The 9,982-nt window shown below is 32.4% G+C and overlaps 1 non-coding gene across 1 annotated transcript; it reads right to left on the bottom strand.

The window, feature by feature from the left end:
• Positions 1 to 8,624: 8,624 nt before the first annotated feature.
• TRNAF-GAA (transfer RNA phenylalanine (anticodon GAA)) lies at positions 8,625 to 8,697 on the bottom strand. The gene has a single exon. It is a non-coding gene; the product is annotated as a tRNA-Phe (tRNA).
• Between the last annotated feature and the right edge of the window lie 1,285 nt (positions 8,698 to 9,982).

The following is a 9,982-nucleotide window of genomic DNA, read 5'->3' as shown; positions in this document are numbered from 1 at the left end:
TAAATTCACTATTTATATTTAATTTAGTATTTAAAAATAAAATAAAGTAGCGTTAAAAATTGAGTTATTTAATAATTATTTTTTAATCCCTAGATTTTTATTTTGTTTGAGGTGAATTAAAAAAAAGATCGAATTGTGTAATCATCAGTTATTGGTATTGGTAAACGACCCAGAGTAATTTGATTATAATTTAATTCATGACGATCATAAGTACAAAGCTCATATTCTTCAGTCATTGATAAACAATTGGTTGGACAATACTCAACACAATTACCACAAAATATACAGATTCCGAAATCAATGCTGTAATCAAGCAATCGTTTTTTTCGAATATCTTTTTCTAATTTCCAATCAACAACAGGTAAATCTATCGGACATACACGAACACATACTTCACAAGCAATACATTTATCAAACTCAAAGTGTATTCGACCACGAAACCGCTATGAGGTTATCAATTTTTCATAAGGATATTGAATAGTTACAGGTAAACGATTGGCATGAGATAAGGTAATCATAAAACCTTGACCTCTATACCTTGCCGCTCGTACTGTTTGTTGACCATAATTGATGAACCCGGTTACCATAGGGAACATATAGTAAATATCAAAATAAAAAAATAAGATTTTGTTTCTTTCTCTTGTTTTAGACAAATAAAAATTCTAGTGAGTATCAAATATTATCGTTTTTTTATAATGAAAGAAGTTGGGAAGAAGTTGTTAATAATAGATTACCCAAAGAATAGGTAAAAGATATTTCCATCCAAGATTTAATAATTGGTCCATTCTCAGTCTAGGTAAAGTCCATCTTGTTGCGATAGGAATGAACAAGAACAAAAACGTTTTCATTAATGTAATAAAAATACTAAATGTCGTTCCAAAGACTCCTTCCATTTTATGTATTTCAAAAAACTCAGGAATGAATATATTTGGAATAGAAAAATCCCAACCACCCAAGTAAAGAACTGTTACAAATAATGAGGAGATTAGTAGATTTAGATAGGAAGCAACATAAAATAAACCAAATTTAATACCAGAATATTTGGTTTGATAACCTGCTACTAATTCTTTTTCGGCTTCTGGTAAATCAAAAGGTAATCTCTCGCATTCTGCTAGAGAAGAAATTATAAAAACAATAAATCCTATAGGTTGCCGCCACAAATTCCATCCTAAAATACCATATTTTGATCGCCTCAACTATGTCAATCGTACTTGAACTGTTAGATAATCATAGTCGACGATAAGATCACTCTTGTCATCGCTATTAGAGAACCGTACATGAGATTTTCACCTCATACGGCTCCTCGAGAGCCATAAATAAATCTAAGGATTGATTCGATATTCTTTACGGATATCGTTGTAGTATAGATACAGTAAAAATAAACCAAAAGCTCCGGAATTAAACCAATGGAATTCTGTCTGCGATAATAGAAAAGTGCTTCAGAATAGATCTCATTCTTTGACTGACGTAATACTTTTTTGAGTAATAACCTAATTCTTGAATAAGATACTCTTTTAATATGAATAAAAAAAAAATTTAACCTCATTTTTTAAAAAGATTTAAACATTCATTCATGATTTATGCCATAATAAAAATGACATTTCCATGAATATGGAATGTATATCTAAAAAAATAGTTTGTTTGTTAAGAATTTTTCATATATTTTTTAGTTCTTTTATTCTTTTTTTTTTCTTTTATTTAGGCTTAAAAAAGTTAAAGGATTACTTCGTTCCTGATAGTTATTTACTTAATGGGTGGATAGGAGCATACTGGATCGGAATTTTTGGGAGTCTTTGCTTGATAATTTCTACCAATTTAAAGCCTCAATTAGTATTTCGTTTATGTAAACTTAGAATAATTTAGATAATCTCTGTTACGAATCCTTTGTGTACTTTGGTGTTCCTAATCATCCACTTCTTTTTACTCAATCTATATCATAATATGGTTGTTTTTATTTATAGTAAAACCTCCATAAAAAAATTTTTAACCCGCTTCAAGTTATAATTTTTAATTTATCTTGGGGATAAACAGTCTTGGCTGCTTATGTTTATTTTCGCTTCGCCCCTGTACATAGGAAATGAGATTTTTTTTACGGCAAATTTATAAGCTGTTTTTTTTTGCACTCATCTAACTATCTGGTTTAATTTATCACTCCTAGAAGTGAAAAAAATAAGTGAATAAAAAATTAGGAGATCCATTTAATACGTTGCGTAGAAATTCAACATTTTTTCTTGGAAGCCTAAAAAGACGTATGTCTTAACGAATCACACGTAGAGATATTGATAACACACATAGAGTTAATGGTATTTCATAACTAATTGATTGAGCAGCAGCCCGTAGACCACCTAAAAAGAATATTTATTATTTGATCCATATCCTGACATAAGAAGTCCAATCGGAAAGAATCCTAAGCCCGCTTTACCAATTAACGTGACTTGTGAGGTACAACAATTATTAGGAAATAATCGAGTTAGAGCTGTAGCTATGAGTGCCACAGATGGTCTAACGCGAGGAATGGAAGTTATTGATACAGGAGCTCCCCTAAGCGTTCCAGTTGGTGGAGCAACTCTTGGACGAATTTTTAACGTGCTTGGGGAGCCCGTTGATAATTTAGGACCCGTAGGGACTCATACAACATCCCCTATTCATAGATCTGCGCCCGCCTTTACTCAGTTGGATACAAAATTATCTATTTTTGAAACAGGAATTAAAGTGGTAGATCTTTTAGCCCCTTATCGGCGTGGAGGAAAAATAGGACTCTTCAGCGGGAGCTGGAGTGGATAAAACAGTACTCATTATGGAATTGATCAACAATATTGCAAAAGCTCATGGGCGCGTATCCGTATTTGGTGGAGTAGCTGAACGTACTCGTGAAGGAAATGATCTGTACATGGAAATGAAAGAATCTGGAGTTATCAATGAACAAAATATTGCAGAATCAAAAGTGGCTCTAGTCTACGGTCAAATGAATGAACCTCCGGGGGGCACGTATGAGGGTTGGTTTGACTGCCCTAACTATGGCGGAATATTTCTGAGATGTTAATGAACAAGATGTACTTCTATTTATCGACAATATTTTTCGTTTCGTTCAAGCAGGATCTGAAGTATCTGCCTTGTTGGGTAGAATGCCTTCCGCTGTAGGCTATCAACCTACTCTTAGTTTTGAAATGGGTTATTTACAGGAAAGAATTACTTCTACAAAGGAAAGGTCCATAACTTCGATTCAAGCAGTTTATGTACATGCAGACGATTTGACCGATCCCGCTCCTGCTACGACATTTGCACATTTAGACGCTACTACTGTACTATCAAGAGGATTAGCCGCCAAAGGGATTTATCCAGCAGTGGATCCGTTAGATTCAACATCAACCATGCTCCAACCTCAGATCGTTGGCGAAGAGCATTATAAAATTGCGCAAATAGATAAGCAAACCTTACAACGTTACAAAGAACTTCAGGACATTATAGCTATCCTTGGGTTAGACAAATTATCTGAAGACGACCGGTTAACCGTAGCAAGAGCGCAAAAAATTGAGCGTTTCTTATCACAACCGTTTTTTGTAGCAGAAGTATTTACAGGATCCCCAGGAAAATATGTTGGTCTAGCAGAAACAATTAGAGGATTTCAATTGATCCTTTCCGGAGAATTGGACGGTCTTCCTGAGCAAGCCTTTTATTTGGTAGGTAACATCGATGAAGCTACTGCAAAAGCTATGAACTTATAATTGGAGAGCAAATTGAAGAAATGACCTTAAATCTTTGTGTACTGACCCCTAATCAAATTGTTTGGAATTCAGAAGTAAAAGCAATCATTTTATCTACTAATAGTGGTCATATCGGCGTATTGTCAAACCACGCCCCTATTGCCACAGCTGTAGATATAGGTATTTTGAGAATACGTCTTAACGACCAATGGTTAACAATGGCTCTGATGGGCGGTTTTGCTAGAATAGGCAATAATGAGATCACTTTGTTTTAGTAAATGATCTTTGAGAAGGGTAGTGACATTGATCCACAAGAAGCTCAGCAAACTCTTGAAATAGTAGAAGCTAATTTGAAGAAAGCTGAAGGAAAGAGACAAATAATTGAAACAAATCTAGCTCTCAGACGAGCTAGGACACGAGTAGAGTCTATCAATCCAATTTCATAACTGGTTAGTGTGCGTAAATACTTATATTTATAAAAAAATACAGCCTATAAAAAAGAATCCGTATATACAAGATAACATACACATATATATTTTGTATTTGTTTTATTTTTTAAACAAATACAAATAATAGGATATAACAATTTATATATAACAAAAAATGTCTTTTAATAATCTAGAGAGTGAATAGAAAAACTTATTAGATACCCTTTACTCTGGTATCTAATAAGTTTTACCTTACCTACTATTGGATTTGTACCAATGACTCCCGCCGTATGAAAGCTATACTCTAACCGCTAAGTTAAGTAGGTTATTTTGCATTACTAAAGAAAACTCAAAAGTTACATAGATGGATTATAAATCCAATATTGTTTATAAACAATATCAATCAAAGAGCTATGATCTTTGATCGTGAATGTTCATCTTGACAAGAAATTATCTACCTGTTAAAATAGGTTATGTAGCACAAGTAAAGGGCTATAGCTCAGTCAGGTAGAGCACCTCGTTTACACGCGCGCGAATGTTTCTCAAATCATGCAATCAAAGAAATTCGATTAATTAATTTTTTTGATAAATCGATGTCTTACTCTATGATTTTGAGGAAACAAAACAAGAGAACAATAGCCTGACAATTAGTTCTAATTTGGTATGATTCAGGTGTCCCCAAATAGAACCCATTTTTTTTAATATTGATAAGGTGAATACCCATCCTATTGAATGCTAGGCTTAATGAGTATCAGGGTCTCAAAAATCCATTTTCGTCCTATGAACTTTAAGGTGTATGAAGTTTCATATTATATTCTTTAAGCATAACGATAGAGACTCCATTTAATTTTAAAATTTCTCTAGGTCAAAAGCAGACCTACGTCACTATAACTCTTTTTTGAAACACTTTGGTAGTGCTTCTGAATCAAAGTTCAAATAAATAATGAATCACAGCACATGGAACCATTTTCTTTCTATCAAGAAAAATTATGGTAAAATAACTGATATTTATATGAGTTAATGAAAAAGCCCAATGCAAAAAACTGCATGTTGGGTCTTTGAAACAGTTCAAATCATTTTGATAATAAAAGAAAAAGTTTGATTTGTTTTACCGAGAAGGTCTACGGTTCGAATCCGTATAGCCCTAAAAATATATATACTATATGAATTTATATTAAAAATTTAATTAAAAGCTGATTGCTTTTATAACCTATCGTTTGTCTCTCATCAAATAAAACAAAATGGCAATAAACTTATTAATGAGTATCATTTATGGCGGAGAAAAAAAATAAAAATAAAATGTATTTCACTGGATCCAATCTAGGATAATCAACCCTTAATTCTCTTTTGTAAGTATAAGTAAAATTTTTTATAGGAATCTTATTTTTATCGTTCCTACCCAATCAAATAATTTATTATATTACCCCCTTTAATAGGTATATTATACCTAACTCTAACTTTAATTGTTAGAAGCAAAACCCTAGGGATAAAGTGACTATTAAACATTTCATTTCAGCCCAATGAACCAACTACAGTTGATTATAAGAAATAGGTTTAGGAATACCCTACATTATACTAACTCTAGCAAAAAATTCTCGTTTTTTTAAGTCCGGGTTTCAAAAAGAGCTTTGGTCAATGGTCAATTTCATTGGCAACCTTGTCAAAGAAACTTTGTAGTTTAATAGACCATGACTACAAAAGTGCAAAACAAGTATTTCTTTCCTTATACAATCAATAAAAGAAAAGCTACTTGGCCCGAATTCGGATTAAATTAAATAGAATATACTAATTACTAATGTCATTCTAACTCATTCTGAAATCTAAATTTATAAACATCCTCTTACATGTGAATTATATCTATCTATGAAAAAAATAAATGAGAAGTCCTTGTTTGAATTTATTTTCTTTTTTTTATTTAGGTAAAACCTAGCTGAAAGCGAATAAAAATAATCTCTATTTATATTATATTTACTATTTATATTATATTTACTATTTATATTATATTTATATATAGAATAGAATTAGATAATTATAAAAAAATGAGGTGGAATGGAGAACAAAAGATAAAAAGATATTCAAGTCAATCACGTTTGAGATGAGACACAACAAATGAAACTTTTTTTATAATAAATTTTTTATAATAAAGAAGTCGTTCGCTCAAAATTTATTGTTGTTTTGACTAAGGAGTTATAGATAACTTGAAAATTCTAATTCGGAATCAACCAATTAAAAATATTTTCCAAATTCGTGAGGAGTCTGTCTATGTTTATACTTTATGAATATGACATTTTTTGGGCATTTTTAATAATATCAAGCGTTATTCCTATTTTAGCATTTCTATTTTCCGGAATTTTAGCGCCTAGTAGCAAAGGTCCAGAGAAACTTTCTAGCTACGAATCGGGTATAGAACCGATGGGGGATGCTTGGTTACAATTTAGAATCCGTTATTATATGTTTGCTCTAGTTTTTGTTGTTTTTGATGTTGAAACGGTTTTTCTTTATCCATGGGCAATGAGTTTCGATATATTGGGCGTATCCGTATTTATAGAAGCTTTAATTTTCGTGCTTATCCTAATTGTTGGTTTAGTTTATGGCGAAAAAAAGGAGCATGGAATGGTCTTAATCCCCGAAAATTTATACAATAAAAAAAGTAAAAAAAAAATGGAAATAGTTATGGATTCTATTGAGTTTCCAATACTTAATCAAATAACCCAAAACTCAGTTATTTCAACTACATCAAATGATTTTTCAAATTGGTCAAGACTCTCTAGTTTATGGCCGCTTCTCAATGGGACCAGCTGTTGTTTCATTGAATTCGCTTCATTAATAGGCTCGCGATTCGACTTTGACCGTTATGGGCTGGTACCAAGATCGAGCCCTAGACAAGCGGACCTAATTTTAACAGCCGCTAAAGTAACAATGAAAATGGCGCCTTCTTTAGTGAGATTATATGAGCAAATGCCCGAACCTAAATATGTTATTGCTATGGGAGCGTGTACAATTACCGGGGGGATGTTCAGTACCGATTCCTACAGTACTGTTCGGGGGGTCGATAAACTAATTCCCGTGGATGTCTATTTGCCGGGCTGTCCTCCAAAACCGGAAGCAGTTATAGATGCTATAACAAAGCTTCGTAAGAAAATATCTAGGGAAATTTATCAAGATAGGATTAAGTCTCAACAGAAAAATCGATGTTTTACTATCAACCACAAGTTTCGGGTTGGGCGGAGTATTCATACGGGAAATTATGATCAAGGATTACTTTATAAATATAAATCTCCATTTACTTCAGAGATTCTTCCCGAAACATTTTTCGAATACAAAAATTCAGTATCTTCCCAGGAATTAGTGAATTAAATGGGATTCACTTTTGTGTAATTGTAAACATAAGCGGCGGATTCATTTTCATAAATTTAATCTAAAAAAAAAAAGAATGTGGGAGATATAAACAAGATGCAGGGTCGTTTGTCTGCTTGGCTAGCCAAACATGGGCTAGTTCATAGATCTTTAGGCTTTGATTACCAAGGAATAGAGACTTTACAAATTAAGCCCGAAGATTGGCATTCCATTGCTGTTATTTTATACGTATATGGTTACAATTATCTACGTTCTCAATGTGCCTATGACGTAGCCCCGGGAGGGCTGTTATCTAGTGTGTATCATCTTACGAGATTAGAGTATGGTGCGGATCAACCGGAAGAGGTATGCATAAAAGTATTTGCTCCAAGGAGTCATCCTAGAATTCCGTCCGTGTTCTGGGTTTGGAAAAGCGCGGATTTTCAAGAAAGGGAATCTTATGATATGTTGGGAATTTCATATGATAACCATCCGCGCCTAAAACGCATTTTAATGCCCGAGAGTTGGGTAGGATGGCCTTTGCGTAAGGATTATATTGTACCCAATTTTTACGAAATACAAGATGCGTATTAAACGATAAAAAACTAATTTAACTTCTACAGTATGAGGTAGCTAAAGACTGTTTGTATGTTCTAGATCAAACAGAATAATAGATTTCCCGTTGGTATTATGGATATGGATGGAGAAAAAAGAAAAGACAAATTTAAAAATTTTTGAATGAGCTAAGAGCCAATAGAATGAACTAAAAAGTTCTGTATCCTGAACTTTGTACCGCGCATACATTAATAACTTACACTTACTTAGACAGGTTACGTAAAGTCATAGGATGTATGAGGAAAAGAAAAAATATAAATCCATACAGAAATCTATATTAAAATGAAAGGTAATCCGATTGGAATATATATGAAGTATTATATTAAAATGTATTTTACATAAGAGGAAACCCAATAGCAGCAAAAAATTAAAACCCTAAAAAAGGGTTTCTTTTTTAAACTATCTACCCATCCAGTTTTTAGATAGATGGGGTATTTCGCACGATAACTAGCTAAATAACTTACTTATGTGTCATGATCTCGACTTGTATATCGACTCATAATCGTCAATTTCTAGGTATAGAATAAAAAAAACACAAATGTGCCAGGAACCAGATTTGAACTGGTGACACGAGGATTTTCAGTCCTCTGCTCTACCAGCTGAGCTATCCCGACCATTCCCTTTTCTGGTGCATCATCTTCCCATTTTACGAGATAACTTGGGTTTGTGTCAATTAGTCAATCAATTAAAAGGATGAAAAGTATTACAATTATTTAGGTACCGGAATTTTTGGGGTCTTCAAAAAGAGGAACTCTGTATATAATTTTACATAAGTTTTATATTAATATATTAATATATATATAAAAATGTAAAAATATGGATTAGGAATTACTCAACGGAGTACTGCCTGCTCAAATAAAAGATATTTTTTTGTCCTCCTATCATATATATTATAAGACTTGTAATAAGATCAAAAAATATATATATATAGGAACAAAACCATCTTTAACTTTAAAATGGTAATGCAAAAAAAGATAATTTGTTAAGGAGTGAAAAAAGCTTTTGGGGATAGAAGGACTTTTTTTTTCGACAAATGTGGATAGAGGGACTTGAACCCTCACGATTTTAAAAGTCGACGGATTTTCCTCTTACTATAAATTTCATTGTTGTCAGTAATGACATGTAGAACGGGACTCAATCTTTATTCTCATCCCATTAATCAGTTCTTCACAAGATCTATCAGACTATGGAGTGAGTGTGAATGTTTTTGATGAATAAATATGGATTCCACTTTTAACTTGGAATCGATTCATAACAATTCTTGCATTTTAAATTTCCTATTATAAATCTCTATATATATATATATATATATATATATATATATATATATATATATATATATATATATATATAGTACTATATTATTTTATATATCTCAAAATTAGAAAAAAAAAATACAGAACAGATTTGGGTTGTCATTAATCATTTCAGTACGTATATTATCCACCCTTTTTCTTGGTTTGGAATTTAGAGGGAAGAAGTCTTATACTTATAACAACACAGTCAACCCCATTTGTTAGAACAGCTCCCTTTGAGTCTCTGCACCTATCCTTTTTTTCTTGCTTTCTTAATACATTTTTTTGCTTTTGAAAAAAGGAGTTGACTCAGGATTGCCCTTTTTTTTTAATTCCAGGGTTTCTCTGAATTTGAAAGTTTTCACTTAGTAGGTTTCCATACTAAGGCTCAAGCCAATTAAGTCCGTAGCGTCTACCGATTTCGCCATATCTCCATTATATTTTATAAAATTAGGACCCCAATGGGATGTCCCCCCCTTCCGTACCTCTCGCATTTTTTTGATTTTATACAGATTAATATACCGAAAAGTCTTTTCCTCTTTTTTTTCTATTTAATTTCTATTGGAAAGACTATAAATTTAAAACTTGCTTTGGTCTAATCCGA

Source organism: Silene latifolia, chromosome Y (genome assembly GCF_048544455.1).
Source record: "Silene latifolia isolate original U9 population chromosome Y, ASM4854445v1, whole genome shotgun sequence".
Lineage (NCBI taxonomy): Eukaryota > Viridiplantae > Streptophyta > Magnoliopsida > Caryophyllales > Caryophyllaceae > Silene > Silene latifolia.
Note: the sequence above shows the minus strand (reverse complement) of the source record. Positions and strands in the feature narration are given on the sequence as shown.